This window comes from Balaenoptera musculus, chromosome 15 (genome assembly GCF_009873245.2).
Source record: "Balaenoptera musculus isolate JJ_BM4_2016_0621 chromosome 15, mBalMus1.pri.v3, whole genome shotgun sequence".
In the NCBI taxonomy this organism is placed as follows: domain Eukaryota; kingdom Metazoa; phylum Chordata; class Mammalia; order Artiodactyla; family Balaenopteridae; genus Balaenoptera; species Balaenoptera musculus.
This window is the reverse complement of record NC_045799.1, coordinates 58,263,368-58,280,018: the sequence shown is the minus strand read 5'-3', so window position 1 is coordinate 58,280,018 and position 16,651 is coordinate 58,263,368. Positions and strand designations below refer to the sequence as shown.

The 16,651-nt window shown below is 45.4% G+C and overlaps 1 protein-coding gene across 4 annotated transcripts in view; it reads left to right on the top strand.

Moving 5' to 3' along the window:
* Window positions 1–16,651, top strand: part of TVP23A (trans-golgi network vesicle protein 23 homolog A) — a 32,380-nt gene that overhangs the window by 8,978 nt on the left and 6,751 nt on the right. The window lies entirely within an intron of this gene.

The following is a 16,651-nucleotide window of genomic DNA, read 5'->3' as shown; positions in this document are numbered from 1 at the left end:
GAAGAGACTTCTGGCAGAGGAAACAGCAAGTGCAAAGGCCCTGAGGTGGGAGTATATTCTAGGGATTGTTGGAACCGGGCTAGGGTGTAGAAAGTGGGATAGTAGGAGGAGGAGACCTTTGGAGATTTGTTAGGGAAAGGATGTGGGGACTTTGAAAATTCTGATGGGAATTTGGAATTTTGTCTGCTTTGATGGGCAGTCTTTGGAGAGGTTTGAGCAGGGGAGAGGTATGATCTGATTGACACTTGAGAAAACTGCCCGCGACTGCCAGGTGGCCTGTAGGGGAAGAACAGCAGCAGGGAGATCTGTTACGGGCTGGTGGAGGGGTCGGTGGAAGATGCTGGTGGCCCGGACTGGCTGCACTCCAGGGACACACGTGGGAACTTGGCTCAAACTGGTCTTTGTCCAAATTCTGCCAGCTGCTGGGACTTCTGAGATCGGACGGAGATGGTTGAAGGCAGTGGGTTCCAAATGCAGGTTGTGGGATGTGCATTCCCAGGAGATCTCAACTTCATCAGCATCCCTCAGGAACTCAGCAAACAAGGGGCCAAAACTTCAGGGTCTCCATTCCTGAAGATTTGACTCAGTAGGTGTTGAGATGGGTGTGAAAGGCTCCTGCAGCGTGATTCTGCTCTGCTCCGAGTGACTTGGCATATTTTTCTAGGTTGTCTATTTCTGGATTAAGTAGGGAGTGTGTGTGTGTGTGTGTGTGTGTGTGTGTGTGTGTGTTCACCTTCATTGGAGTGGGGTTTGGTGTTGATACAAGGCTCAGCTATATATTCTGGCAAGTGATGCCGATGACGTTTCCTCAGTAAAGACCAGCTCAATAAATTCGTGTTGGAATCCAAGGAGAAAGGCCTGGGGCTGGCCCTACTCCAGCCCTAAGGAAATTCTCTTCACACAGGGGCTCAGCCTTGGGTGTTCCACGGCCGGTGACTCACTCCTCACTCATTACAGGAGTAATGAGGCTTCCAGAATGACTCAGAAGCAGCCAGAGATCGTGTTAATGGATCCTTATGTTTTTCTGGCATTACAGTACAGATGTATCTCCCCCCCGGATCGTGAAATACTTTAGAATAGAAAGTGCAAAGGGACAGTCAGCCGCCTGACTCCAAGCCTCAGACATACTCTCTTGGGCCAGGGAGGTATTTTAAATGAATGTGAATTTATATTTAAAAATTGGAACAGATCACATTAGCAATGTGACTTGCTCAGAGTAGATGAGCCACAGAGACAGAAGGCAGATTGGTGGTTGCCAGGGGCTGTGGAGAGGAAAAAATGGGGAGAAACTGCCCAATTGGTATGGGGTTTTACTTTGGAATGATGGAAATGTTTGGGAACAACAGTGTGAAGTACTAAATGCCACTGAATTCTTCACTTTAAAATGGTTAATTTTATGCGATGTGAATTTCACCTCGATACATTTTTTGCTGTATTATTTTTAAATACTACATTTAAATATTTAACATATTAAATTAAAATATTTAAATATTTTTAAGTACTTTTAAAAATACTTTAGACCTTATCTTTTTGGAACAGTTTTAAGTTCACAGCAAAATTAAGGGGAATGTATAGAGATTTCTCATATACCCCCCTGCCCCGCTCCCACAAATAGCCTCCCTCATTATCAACATCCCCTGCCAGAGGAAAAATTTGCTACAATTGATGAACCTATATTGACACGTCATCATCACCCAAAGTCCATAGTTTACATTAGGGTTCACTCTTGGTGTTGTACCTTCTATAGGTTTGGACAAACATAATGACATGTATCCACCATCACAGTATCATACAGAATAGTTTCACTGCCCCCCGAAAACCTGTTCACTCCCTCCCTCCACCCTAATCCCTGATCTTTTTACTGCCGCCATAGTTTTGCCTTTTCTAGAATGGCATATAGTTGGAATCATACAGTATGCAGCTTTTACAGGGTGGCTTCTTCCACTTAGTAATATGCAATTAAATCTTTTTTTTTTTTTTTTTTTAATTTTACTCTGGATTGCTGACTTCTTGTGAATGGCTGTTAGATTTGGAAGGGTGGACCTGTCCCTTCAGGGTGAGCCCCAGCTCTCACCCAACGAGCTGACTTATTTCCTACCCCAGCTCAGCCCTCTAAGTACCTGATTTTGCAGCACCCCCATCGCCACCCCTCAAGGACAATGGGGAAGAAACATTACTCCAACAATAGCATTTCTACTACACTTTCCAGAGGTGCAAGAAGCTTTGAGTTGGATTTCTAATGCTGTAGTTTTCTCCGCAAACCTCTTGAAGCTGATTGAGGGTCCTGTTTGCGGTAGCCTGGCCTCGGGGGTCAGGCTGTACATGGCCATCCTAGCCCACTTACCCTGAGCCCCCGTGTTCCATATATAAGGCTCATCCCCTGGCCTTATATATGCTTAACTCTCTGCTGCCCAAATTTGTCCTTTAGATCTTAAAATATTTTTTGTGTGTGTCCAAATCCCTATTATCTTTTTAAAAAATTAAAAAAAAATTTTTATTGAAGTATAGTTGGTTTACAACATTGTGTTAGTTTCAGGTGTACAGCAAAGTGATTCAGTTATACTATATATATGTGTGTGTGTGTATATATGTGTGTGTGTATATATATATGTATATTCTTTTTCAGATTTTTTTCCCTTATAGGTTATTACAAAATACTGAGTATAGTTCCCTGTGCTATACAGTAGATTCTTATTAGTTATCTATTTTATATATAGTAGTGTGTATATGTTAATCCCAAACTCCTAATTTAACCCTGATCTTAAAATATTTTTTAAAAATTCATTTATTCTTAATTGAGATATAATAATTCATATACCATAGCATTCACCCCTTTAAAGGCTACAACTCAGTGGCCTTTAGTATATTCCAAAGGTTGTGCAACCATCATTACTGTCTAATTCCAGAACGTTTTCATCACCTGCAAAAGAAACCCCATGTCCTTTAGATCTTCATCCTCATCTCTAAGAACCATCCCCTACTCTGAGCTAGGTGCCCCTCCTCTCAGCCCCAAGTGTCCCCGTGTCTACCCCAGCCTGGTGGCCAGCTGTTGTGTCCACCTCTTGGGTTTGCTAAAATGTCACTAAATAGCCAAGAGCCTTATGGATACCCTGCCCTCATAACTAAAGGATTAGCACCTGGAATAGCAGGGGCAGCTGGGGGCACCCTGTACCACTGTCCATTCTGACTGGATAGTGGCCATGCCATGTTGAATATTTTGATCATGACTCTGCTTACCCCATTAATGACACCTTTCAGACTGAGTTGAAATTGCCCATTGGCACATACATACGATGGACTATTACTCAGCCATAAAAAGAAACGAAATTGAGTTATTTGTAGTGAGGTAGATGGACCTAGAGTCTGTCGTACAGAGTGAAGTAAGTCAGAAAGAGAAAAACAAATACCGTATGCTAACACATATATATGGAATCTAAAAAAAAAAAAAAGGTTCTGATGAACCTAGGGGCAGGACAGGAATAAAGACACAGACGTAGAGAATGGACTTGAGGACACGGGGAGGGGGAAGGGTAAGCTGGGAAGAAGTGAGAGAGTGGCATGGACATATATACACACTACCAAATGTAAAATAGATAGCTAGTGGGAAGCAGCCGCATAGCACAGGGAGATCAGCTCGGTGCTTTGTGTCCCCCTAGAGGGCTGGGATAGGGAGGGTGGGAGGGAGGGAGACGCAAGAGGGAAGAGATATGGGGATATATGTATATGTATAGCTGATTCACTTTGTGATACAGCAGAAACTAACACACCATTGTAAAGCAATTATGCTCCAATAAGATGTTGAAAAAAAAAAAAAAGAAATTGCCCATTTCCTTCTTTGCTTCCCTCCCCTGCATGCCCCCCACCCCAGTGATGTCCATGAGGGCAGGACTTGGTGCATTTGGTTCACTGTACTTCGCTTGGATCTGGCATGGTGCTTGGTAAATAATAGGTGTTCAGTAAATGTGGTGCCATTGCTCTAGGCCCAATCTCTCAAAACTGCCTTATTTCTTAAGCAATTTTGAAAATCAATTTAAAGCATCTATAATTAAGTTGACTATGAACTTAATTTTATGTTGTTGGACAATTTAAACTGCAATTTCCATTTTAGTCATCATTTTGAATATCGAATTATCCTGCAAACGATAAATACACATGCACGGCAATTACAAAACTTACTGCTTTCAGGGTGATGGGGAATTTTTTTTTTAATATTATTATTATTTTTCTTTTTTTAATTTTTAATTTTATTTTATTTATTTATTTATGGCTGTGTTGGGTCTTCGTTTCTGTGCGAGAGCTTTCTCTAGTTGCGGCAAGCGGGGGCCACTCTTCATCGCAGTGTGCGGGCCTCTCACTATCGCAGCCTCTCTTGTTGCGGAGCACAGGCTCCAGACGCGCAGGCTCAGTAATTGTGGCTCACAGGCCTATTTGCTCCGCGGCATGTGGGATCTTCCCAGACCAGGGCTCGAACCCGTGTCCCCTGCATTGGCAGGCAGATTCTCACCCACTGCGCCACCAGGGAAGCCCGTGATGGGGAATTTTAGTGGTTGATGAGACCCCAGATGAAAGAATTGTAAAATATAACAACAAAATATGTTAAATTGGAAAATAATGTTTGGAAGCAATGTCCTTAAAAGGACTTTAAAAACTTTTTACTTTGAAATAATTTCAAACTTACAGGAAAGTAGCAAGAATAGTACAAAGAACTGAGACGTGTCCTTTACCTTGATCCAGCTATTGTTAACACTTTGCCGTGTGTGTTTATTTTATGAAGTGTTTAAGAGTAAAATGCACGTATAATGCTCCCTTCCTCCTGAATCCTTCAATGTGTATTCTACGAACAGGATTTCTCTTACATAAACATAGGACAATGATTCAAAATGAGACACTTACCTAATCTTCAGTCCATATGCCCATGTCTTTTATTGTAACTTTTTTTTTTCCCAGTTCAAGATCCAATTGGGATCACCCATTGCATTTAGTTATTCTTTTTTTTTTCTTGGCCACACTGCGTGGCATGTGGTATCTTAGTTCCCCGACCAGGGATTGAACCCACGCCCACTGCGGTGGAAGCGTGGTGTCTTAACCACTGGACTGCCAGAGAAGTCCCTGCAGTTAGTTATTCTTGAACTTTTCTCAGCCTTTTTCTGTCTTTTCGTGACATGGACAGTTTTGAGGAGTAAAGGTCAGCTATTTTGAGGAATGTACCTGAACTTGGGTCTGTCTCATATTACTCATGATTAGATCCAGGTCATGATTTTTGGCAGAAATGCTGCAGAAATGATGTTGTGTTCTAAAAGGCCTTTTTTTCAAGCTCTGTCGCTACTAAAGGTGGCCGAGATGTGGCACTTTTTTTGCCCTCCACCACCTCTTACCTGCATTTTGCTGCTCAGAGAACCCAGGCTCCTTAGACAGGAGCCAATTCCAAATCTTGAGGCAGAAACCAGTCAGACTGCATCTGGAACATCCTTTTGTTGCCAGCAAACACAGATATTTTTTATATTTTTTAAAGTGTCACAGGCTGTTCTAAAGAAGAAAAACTAGTTTAATGAGGCTCCCACAGTGTTTGCTAAATGAATTAATATGATTTTATTCAATTCTCTCATTAAATAACCTGTAAGGCTCTTTGTTTCTAAGATGCTATCATTTTTAAAAATTTATTTTATTGACATATAGTTGATTTACAATGTTGTGTTAATTTCTGCTGTGTAGCAAAGTGATTCAGTTATACATGTATGTGTATATATATACACATTCTTTTTCATATTCTTTTCCATTATAGTTTATCACAGGATAATATTGAATATAGTTCCCTGTGCTATACAGTAGGACCTTATTGTTTATCTATTCTGTGTATAATAGTTTGCATAAGATGCTATCATTTGAAGGTACACTGGTTCAGTTATAGCTCTTGGGGGTGGGGAATAAATACCATATTAATATTTGCATCCTTTAGCGGATGCATCCTGATTCCAGACACATTAAAATGGTCAAAAAAGGGACTTCCCTGGTAGTCCAGTGGTAAAGAATCCACCTTCCAATGCAGGGGACACGGGTTTGATCCCTGGTCAGGGAACCAAGATCCCACATGCTGCTGGGCAGCTAAGCCCGTATGCCACAACTATTGAGCTCACACACCTCAACGAGAGAGCACGTGTGCTGCAAACTACAGAGCCCACGCGCCACAACTACAGAGCCCACGTGCCCTGGAGCCCGGCGCCTCAACGAAGATCTCATGTGCTGCAACTAAGAACCGACGCAGCCAAAAAAATAAGGAAAATAAATAAATAAATATTTTAAAAAATTTTTAAATGGTCAAAAATAAAAATGCAGGGAAAGACAGGATTCTGTTTTGCAGATGAGGAAACCGATGCTCCCAAGAGCCAGATTACAGACCCAACCTCACTTAAGGGTCAGTATTTGATGACTTCAGATCCTGCCCACTTTTGAACAGAATCTAGTAGCTAAAGCGCATTAAGTAGGTGAATTCTACTCTCTGCTTCCAGTGCAAAAAAAAAAAAAAAAGCATCTCACTCAGAGTGAGGGTGAAGACAAACAGGAATGCAGGTTTCTTACCTCCTTCAACCTCCCCGAGGTACCACCTGCTCTAAGTGCCTTCCTGCTGGCTGACTTCTGCTCTGACCTTCTGGAAAAATCAGTCCTTGGCCTCTCTGCTTTTTTCTCGCCCTCAGTTAATAACTCCGAGTCTCCTGTTTAAAAGAGGTGAGTGTAACTTCAGCTGCCCTCATGATCTCCCCCCACCACCAGCTGTCTTCAAGTAAGACTGCAACCCTTCATTTTACCACCCGGATTCTTGGAGGAATCTGACTCTCCTTGCCCTTTCTGCCCTTTGAAACCACCTGACAAAACATAATGTGGATTATACAGAGTTTAAACTCTTCAACATTAGAGCCTGTATGCGTTAGCTACTGCTGTATAACAAGTTACGCCAAACTTAGCAGCTTCAGACAACAAACATTTATGATCTCACACTGTGCCTGAAGCTCAGGAAACTGGGGGCAGCTTAGCTGGGTGGTTCTGTCTCAGGGTCTCATGAGGCTGCTGTCATATTAAGGCTTGACTGGGGCAGGAGGAGCTGCTTCCAAGAGAGCTCCCTCATGTGGCTGTTGGCTGGAGGCCTCAGTTTCTTAGACATATGGACCTCTCTGTAGGGCTGCTCCCAACGTGGCAGCTGGTTTCCCCCAGGGAAAGCAAGGGAGAGAGCAAAAGAGAGTGACCAAGACAGAAGCCACAGTGTCTTTTATGACCTAATATCAGGTATGATATACAATTACTTCTAATGTGTCCTATCAGTCATGCAGACCAGCCTCAGTGATTCATTGTTGGAGGGGACTGTACAAGGGTATAAATACCAGGAGGTTGGGATCATGGGGGCCAATTCAGAGGCTGGCTACTTACAGATCTCAGCCCAAAAAAGGAACAAATGCATGTGTGTCTACAGAGTACCCACTGTACTCCAGGCCCTGTTATTAGGTAGATGTGATTATCCCCATTTTACAGGTGAGGAAACTGAACCAGAAAGGTTGAGTCACAGGTCTAAGGTCACACAGTAAGTGACAGAACTGGAATTTGAAAGGCAGTAGTCCGCTTCCTTAAAAAAAAAAAAATTATTAAAGAGTTCCAAATGTATACCAAATAGAATAATATAAATGAGCCCCATGTGGCCATCACACAGCTTCAGAAATGATCAACTCCTGAACAATCTTCTTTCATTTATACCCTGCCTCTCCCCCTCCCCCCCGATTATTTTGAAACAAACCCCAGACATTACATCACTTCAAACATAAATATTGTGATGTTATCTCTAAAAGACAAGAATTTGTTTTTAAAAGCGAAACCACAATAGCATTTTCTCACTTTAAAAATGGTTAACAATTCCCATGATATTTCAATCAAGAAATATCCAGGGTCCAAATTCCCTTGATCGTCTCGTAACTTTATTATTTGTTGGAACCACAATTGAATATCTTCCACATTTTGCATTTGGTGGCTGGATTTCTTAGGTCCCTTTTCATCTGTAGATTTCCCAGTCCTCTCCTTGCTCTCTCTCATTTTTTTCCCCCTTTGCAATTGATTTGTTGTTCTGTAGAGCTTCTCACAGTCTGGAAAATTGCTGATTGCAACCCTGATGTGTCCTTTAATCTTTGCCTTTGTTCCCTATGTTTCCTGAGCTTGATGAGATTCAGGTGTGATATTTTGGGGCACAGCTGACTTCAAAGGAGGGGGTGAGTTCTTCCATCAGGGGCTCCCAATGCCTGGTTGTCCTCAGCCACTGCTCTTGAATGCATTAGGGGCTGCAGCATGGTGGCATTCTAACGCTATCATTCTGTCTCCGTTTGTAAGCCGAAGGAATCCAGAACGAGAAACTCCCCCTCTTCAAATATTTAGTCATTGCAAGATACACTTTACAGAGAAAAGACATAATAAACGTTTGATGCTTGCTCTTCATTTTTCCGTTTTCTAGTGATGAGTTTTTTCCCCAGCATCCCTCATAAGTGACCACTGAGGGTTTTGATTAAGTATCACATGACTCACGGATTACAGCATTCTTATTGCTGCTCAAGTTGTTCCATCTTTGGCCAGTGGGAGGCTCTACCCGTTGGCCTCTGAGTCTTTTGACCTGGCTCTCATGGTCTTTGACAGCTTCCTTGCAACCTGGGATGTTCCGATAATGCCAGCCTCATCAGGCTGGGATGGCCTGGAATTGCCATTTCTCCAAGGAGCCCTGGCTCCTTTGGAGAATGGAGTTTAGAAGCCACAGTCTGGGTTCGTCTCCTGTGCCAGCTCTCTGGCTCTGTGGCTAGGAAGTGCATCAAGCAGGGCTGATAGCATCTCTTAGTGGACGTATTTTGGGGATTCACTGTTGTCACCAAGCACGTGTCCCTTTCATTTGATCTGCAGTCCATCGGGGCAGCCGACAGTGGGGCAGCTATGAAACTCTGGGCTGAGATTGAGTGTGGCTGATTCTGCCACTCAGAGCAGCTGCTCGCCCATAGGGCGCCTCCGTGCAAATCAGAAAGGATGGCCCTTCCACGGGCAGATAGTTCCCTCCAGGGAACTGCAACTGCCTGCAACTGGAGAGCAGAGCATGCACCTGATTCCAGCAGCGCATCACCTGGGCAATTGCTTCTTTGCTCTGACCCTGGGGCAGTTCACTTCACCTCCCTGAGCTCCCGACTCCTCATCTGCAAAATGGCTCTCTGTCCCTTTCCAACCTCGCTTATTTTCTTTGGGCTCATTTGTCCCCAGGCGGGTGTTATGGGTTGACTTATATCCTCCCCAAAAGAGATAATATGGACGTCCTAACCTGCAGTACCTCAAAACGTGACTTCATTTGGAAATAGGGTTTTTGCAGATGTAATTAGTTAAGATGAGGTCATCCTGGAGTAGGGTGGGCCCCTAGTCCTATATGACTGGTGTCCTTACAAAAAGATGGCCATGTGAAGACAAACACGTGGAGAAGGCCATGTGACAACGCAGGCAGAGGTTGGAGTGATGCAGCTACAAGCCAAGGAAGGCCAAGGGTGCCAGCTGTCATCAGAAGGTAGGAGAGAGTCCTGGGATAGATTATCCCCCAGAAGGAACCAACCCTGCAGACAGAGATTTTGGTGTTTGTTTCGTTTTGCTTTGTTTTTTTGAGCACAGTGAAAAGGCAGGTTTTAAGACAACGTGATTTTGGTGTTTTAAGTTGCCCAGTTTGCTGTGCTTTGTTACAGCAGCCCTGGGAAATGGATACAGCCGTGACTGCTTTCCCCTGTTCCCTGCTACTCCGAGGGTGGTCCATGGACCCACAGCCTCAGGATCATCTAGGTGCTCATTAAAATGCACTCTCAGGCCCCATCCCAGACCTCCTGAATCAGAGTCTGCATTTAACAAGAGAGCCAGGTGGTTTGTATGTGGGGAAGCACTGCATTATATAATAGGAGGGTGGCGGAATGATTAGCCCCCAGGGCAAATGCACAATTATTTCTGTTCATAGTTGGTATTGAACTCTCACTGCCCACCAGGCAGTATCCCAAGCCCTTTATGTACATTATGATTCTCATGTAATCTTCCTGGCAGCTCCGTGCAGTTGGTACTTCCCGATGTGTGCACTGCACTACTCCAGGGAACATGATTCACACCGACTATGATTGAATGACGCCCCCTGGTGTTGTGCAACTCAGCAGCCCTGACTCTTATTATCCCGTTTTATAGATGAGGAAACTGGGACACACAGCAAGGTTAAGTCACTTGCTCAAGGTCACACAGGTCCTCAGTGGTGGAGCTGGGATTTGAATCTGCTAATTTGTCTCTGAACTTGTACCCGGGACCCTCTACTCACAGCCCAACCCCTCTCTCTAAAGGAGAGCCAGTGAAGGCAGCGTCTTTTCTCCCGCCATTTCTTCTCTCTTTTAAATTGTAAAATACACATAGCGTCAAAGTGACGTTTTTAACCATTTTATTTTATTTATTTATTTTTTGGCTGCGTTGCGCGGCTTGTGGGATCTTAGTTCCCCGACCACGGATCGAACCTGGGCCCTTGGCAGTGAAAGCACTGAGTCCTAAACACTGGACTGCTGGGAAGTCCCTTAACCATTTTAAAGTGAACGATTCAATGGCATTTAGGACATTCACAATGTTATGCAACCATCATCACTATTCCATTCCAGAATATTTTTATCACCCCAAAAGGAAACCCCATAGCTATTAAGCAGTCACTCCCTGTTCCCCCAAGCCCCCGGCAACCACTATTCTGCTTTCTGTCTCTGTGAACTGGCCTATTCTGGATATTTTAAGAATGGAATCCTACAATATGGGACCTTTTATGTCTGGCTTCTTTCACTTAGTATGTTTTCAAGGTTCCTCCATGTTGTCGCACGCATCAGTACTCCAATAATTTTTTTCATGCTTTTTTTTTAGCTGTGGTTAAATATGCATAGCAAAAAAAATCTACCATTTTAACCATTTTCAACTCAGTGGCAGTAAGTCCATTGACGCTGTTGTGTCACCGTCACCACCATCCATCTCTAGAACCCCTTCGTCACCCTGAACTGAGAGCTTGTGTCCATGGAGCAATCACTCCCCATTTCCTCCTCCCACCAGCCTCCAGTAGCCTCTATTCTGCTTTCTGTCTGTATGATTTTGCCTTTTCTGGGTAGCTTAGGTAAGTGGAATCATACAGTATCTGTGCTGTTGTATCTGGCTTCTTTCCCCGAGCCTACGGTTTTCAAGGTGCGCCCACATTGTAGCAGGTATCAGTGCTTCATTCCTTTTTATGGTTGAGTGACATCCCATTGCTTGGACAGGCCACGTTTTGCTCATCTGCTTGTCCGCTGATGGACGTCTGGGTGGTTTCCACCTTTCGGTGATGGTGAATGTTGCTGCCGTGGACACGTGTGTACACGTTTTTGTTTGAAGGCTTGTTTTCAGCTCTTTTGTTTTCCCATTTCTTTTGAAAACTCTGGGTCTTTAAGGAATTTGGTCCGTGGTTCCAGCAGCAGCAGCAGGGGGCAGTGCGCAGTAGCTGGGGTGGAGGTAGGGGAATTGGCCTGGGTGCCCCCAGGGGAGAGGTGAGGGTCCTTGCACAGGGCCCATCCAGGGCCGAGCGGCCAGGGGCCCGCTGGCATTTTGCTGCCACGCATACCCAGCCAATAAAGTTGGGATGTCTCTCTAAAAAGAAATAAAGAACAGAAGCTAGAGGGAAGACTTAGTGACCAGAGGGAAGTCTGTTCTTTTATTCGCTTCCACACTCAAACCTCTATTGTGCTGACCTTTGAATCAAAGCTCTGAGGACTTAGCAATCAGCATCTGCTCAGACATCCAACAGCCTTAAACCTGCCCGTCCCGGGCCCAGATGTCGGGGGAGGAGGAGGATGTGCTGTCGTTTGAAGCAAGAAGTTGGAGCCTGAAGGCTGACGGAGCTAATGTTGCATCTGGAGCATTCTAGAGAAGAACAGTCCAGCCCCCACGGCGCACGCCCTGGGTTAGCCAGGCCCACACGGTTTCTGAAGGCTCATAGGGTCCTCTGCTTTATTTAGTTGTGGTTTCCTTCCTTCCTGCTTTGTTCCCCGAACTGAGTTTACCTTGAAAATGGAACAAAGGAGGGCTGCTGGATGGCAGCGGGCACACAGATCAGCTGGGGTCTTGTTAAAATGGAGATTCAGGCTCAGGGGGCCTGGGCTGGGGCTGCTGACCCTGCGCTTCTAACGAGCTCCAGGGCACGTGGGGAGCAGGTGGACGGGCCTTGGGCTGGGCAGATGTGGTCTCAGCTGCCTCTGTGTCACACCTCGGGGTCCCCTTCCTCCCACGTCTTCCTGGTGGTACGCAGAAGAGCCACCTAACTCTAAGTGGGTGTCGGGGCTGAAGAAATAAATAGCAGCATCCTACTTCTTTTCAACAACAGGGAAAAACATCTAACGGAAGACATCCAAAAAGATCATCGCCTGCCGAGGCTTTTTCTCACTTTCTCCTGTTCTCAAAAATCTCGATCATGAAGGAGTCAAGCAATAAATAGAGTGATATTAACCACAGCGACCTGAGGCCCCCCCCACCCTGGTCTGGCATCGTAGGTATTTTTCATCCCAGAAGCCTTGGACATCTGAGGTTAAATGTTACTCTCCCATTTTACAGATGAGTAAACTGAGGCTCTGAGTGGTTTAGTGCCCTGTCCAGGACCATGTATGCAGCAAGGATGGAGCATGAATGTGGGTCAGGGCTCTCTGGCTTTCACTGTACCCCTGTCCAGGTAGGGGCCAGAGTGGGCATTTTTACTCCGCAGAGAGTGGTGGCCCTTTTTTTTGCATAGGGACTGGTAAGCCCAGACGAAAGGACTTGCTTTCTGGAATTTTCGCACACATCCAACTGTAATGGCCAATTACTCAACTGGGGATTTTTAGGTCTGAATATTTTTTTTATTTGGACCACGGATGGCCCCCAGAATATCAATGGGCTTGTTTTTTTCTGAAACGCATCTTGCCTCAATGCAAAGTTGAGGCTGCCTCTGATCATTTCTTTGTTTTTCTATTTTTTAATTCAGATTTACATAAAAGTACAGAGACCAGTGACACTGGTATTCCCTTTGCCCTGCTCAGTCATGATCAGCACGTGGCCAGCCTATTTCATCTTCACCCCCATGCACTCCCCACCCCCGAATTATCTTGAAGCAAATTCTAGACATCATCCCAGATGCTATTTTCGTAGCAAAGTGAAGCAAGGAGAAAAGATACCATCTTTCCTCAGACCTTTGCCGCAGTGAAAAGCAGAAGGCTTTGCAGAGTGTCTGAAAGAGAATTTAAAATAGGACGTCTGATGAGGAATTCAGTTTTCAAAGTATTTGAAACCAATAAAGGGCAACTTTTTTTTTTTTAAGATTTATTGATTAATTGATTGATTGATTGATTGATTGCTATGTTGGGTCTTCGTTTCTGTGCTAGGGCTTTCTCTAGTTGCGGCAAGCGGGGCCCACTCTTCATCGCGGCGCGCGGGCCTCTCACTATCGCGGCCTCTCTTGTTGCGGAGCACAGGCTCCAGACGCGCAGGCTCAGTAGTTGTGGCTCACGGGCCTAGTTGCTCCGCGGCATGTGGGATCTTCCCAGACCAGGGCTCGAACCCGTGTCCCCTGCATTGGCAGGCAGATTCTCAACCACTGCGCCACCAGGGAAGCCCAAGGGCAACTTTTAAAGAGACTGTTCGATCACTGCTGAATTGAGGATTAAATCAACCTTCCCCCACCCGGCCCCAAATCAAACGTGCTTTAGAAGTTTGTGGGAAGGGGGATGCGTATGGTGCCTGTGGGATGCAGTCCTCCCCACGCCCACCACCGACTTTACTCTGTCTAGACAGAGCACCGCCCCCAACCTGTGTCCATTTTTTAGAGCGGTTTTAGGTTTACAGAAAAACTGAGCAAAAAGTACAGAGAATTCCCATAAGCCCCTCCCCACCACAAAGTTCCCCCTATTATTAACATCTTGCATTAGTGTCATCCATTTGTTATGATGAACCAGTACATTATTATTAACTAAAGTCCATAGTTTCCATCAGGTCCACTCTTGGTATTGTACCTTCCACAGGCTTTGACAAATGTATAATGACATGTATCCACCATTACAGTATCATACAGACTAGTTTCACTGCCCTAAACATCCCCTGGGCTCCACTATTCATCCTCCCTCTCCTCTAACTCCTGGCAACCACTGACCTTTTTACTATCTCTATAGCTAAGTCTTTTCCAAAATGTCATAGAGTTAGAATCATGCAGTATGTAGTCTTTTCAGCCCGGCTTCTTTTACTGTGTAATATGCATTAAGGTTCCTCCATGTCTTTTCATGGCTTGGGAGCTCATTACTTTTTCGTGCTGAATAATATTCCATTGTGTGGATGTACTGTGATGTATCCATTCACCTACTGAAGGACATCTTAGTTGGTTCCGATCTGGGGCAATTATGACTAAAGGTGCTAGGAACATCTGTGTGCTGGTTTTTGTGTGGACGTAAGTTTTCAACTCATTTGGGTAAATAGGAGTGCAGTTGCTGGGCTGTAGCTCATGTAGAAATTTTAGGGTGACTTGCAGAGATTTTTCTTTGGTCAATGGCTTCAATCAGAATTTTTATTGAGGTGTAGCATACATACAGTAAAGTGCACTAATCCTAAATGTACAGTTGGATGAATTTTTATACACATGCCCACACAGGTCAAGATGCGGAGCATCTCCAGTATTGGAAGCCCCCTTGTGCGCCTTCCCAGTTGCTGGCCCTCTACCATCCCCAGAGATAACACTGCTCTGACCTCTAGCACAATCCATTGTTTCTGCCAGTTGGGCAGCTCCCACCCTGCAGCTTTGGAAAGGGGATTTTTTGGGGGTGCGGGTGGGGAGAAGAGGCCGTTGGTGACAGTTTGCTTCATTTTGGTTTGTTTTGAATGGAGCCTAATTTTATCACCAAATTCTTCTTGCCCATCCAGAGCAGGGATTGGCACAAGTTCTGGGTAAATATTTTCAACTTTGCCAGCGATTGAGTGAGCGTGGCTGCGTTCTAATAAAACTTTATTTACAGAAACAGGAAGTGGGCAAGATTTGGCCCTTGGGCTGGAGTTTGTGAATCCAGGGTAGAACAGTGCTTTTCCTTTGCAAAGTTCATGTCCAGGCCCCACTCCAAATCTGAATCCGCATGTCCCGGGACCAGGGCAGCGTTGCGTGCATTTTAAGGCCTCCTCGGGTAACTTTCAAGCACATTCCATGAGAACCTACTGGGTTTCCCTCCAAGGGGGCGGGGGGAACAAGGCATGTCCTGGGCCCAGAACTGTGAAAGTGGATTTAAATTTAGACAAAAGCCCAGCTAGACCCTCCCCACCTTGACTTAGGTAATCTCATTTCTCCTTTCACCATCAGTCATTCTCTCCTCCTCCTCTTGAGATAAGAGGCTTCTGCCTGGCGGGTGGAGGGAGCGTGATGGATACTGACCAGAAAATACTCCCATTGAGGATAAGGAAGTTTCCTTGGTGAAAGTGGAGGGGCTGGGGGAATATGGGGAGATCAGGAGTCTTGGGGGATCCCTGCACAGATGAAAAGTCAGCCCCTGGGGAGTGAGAGAGAAAAAGTTGTGGTCAGAGGGGGAATTTTACAGTTTGGCTCCTTGGAACAGTTTTGAGTGACAGTGAGATTGTCAGCTGTTCACAATGACTGAGTGTGGTGTGTGTTTCAGGCACTATATACCTGCTACCTTCACTTGATCTTTTTAATCGAATACCCTCGGCAGTGGCTCCTGTGGGCATTCCCATTTTACAGAAGTGGAGACTGAGGCGGTGAGAGGTTCCGTAGCTCAGGGACAGCCGAGGAGCTACTCAGAGGTTGGAGCCAGGATTTGGACCCTGGCAGTCAGGCGCCTCTGTACTGTTTGTCTCTCAAGGGGGTGACCAGGTGGGTGCCTGGGAGGGGGGAGTTGGAAGCCGGTGGCATTGAGAGGTGGAGGCGACTGTTGGCGCGTGTGTGCTCCGTGGCTGCGGAGGTGGCAGGAGAGAAGGCTGGGGGGATGGAGGACCCCATGTCAGGGAAGGGTGGGCAGGCTCAAGCCATGGCCTTCAAAACTCTCCAAACTAGAAAGCTGATCTGAGACCACACTCATGTTAGCGGCGGGGGTGGGGCACAGACTGGGCAAACTGCAGAGGTGGACAGAGTGAGGGTTTGGAGGGTTGCCCAGAGAACAACCCGTGTAAAACAGGATAAAAACAATGTTTGGAAGTATAATGGGCATCTTTTTCTACTTGCTTTGGATAATTATAACAACAGCAACAACAACAATAATACCTTCCATTCAAGTTAAGGAAACAGTCAACCAGGACTCAACTAAATAAACAGAACCTTCCAACAAGTGGAATTTTTCCTGCATTTTATTTCAGGAAACCACAGTCAAAAACAGAAAAACAGTGGGTGGGCAGGGGATTTATTTGAATGCATAACTTCCAGGTTTCACCCTGGACCAGTGCACACCTGGGTCTCTTGTAAACCTTTTAAGCCTGTATTGTTCTACAACAGAGGTCCCCAACCCCCAGGCCACAGACCGGTACCAGTCCGTGGCCTGTTAGGAACCAGGCCACACAGCAGCAGGTGAGCGAGTGAAGCTTCATCTGCCGCTCGCGCCCCATCGCTCGCATT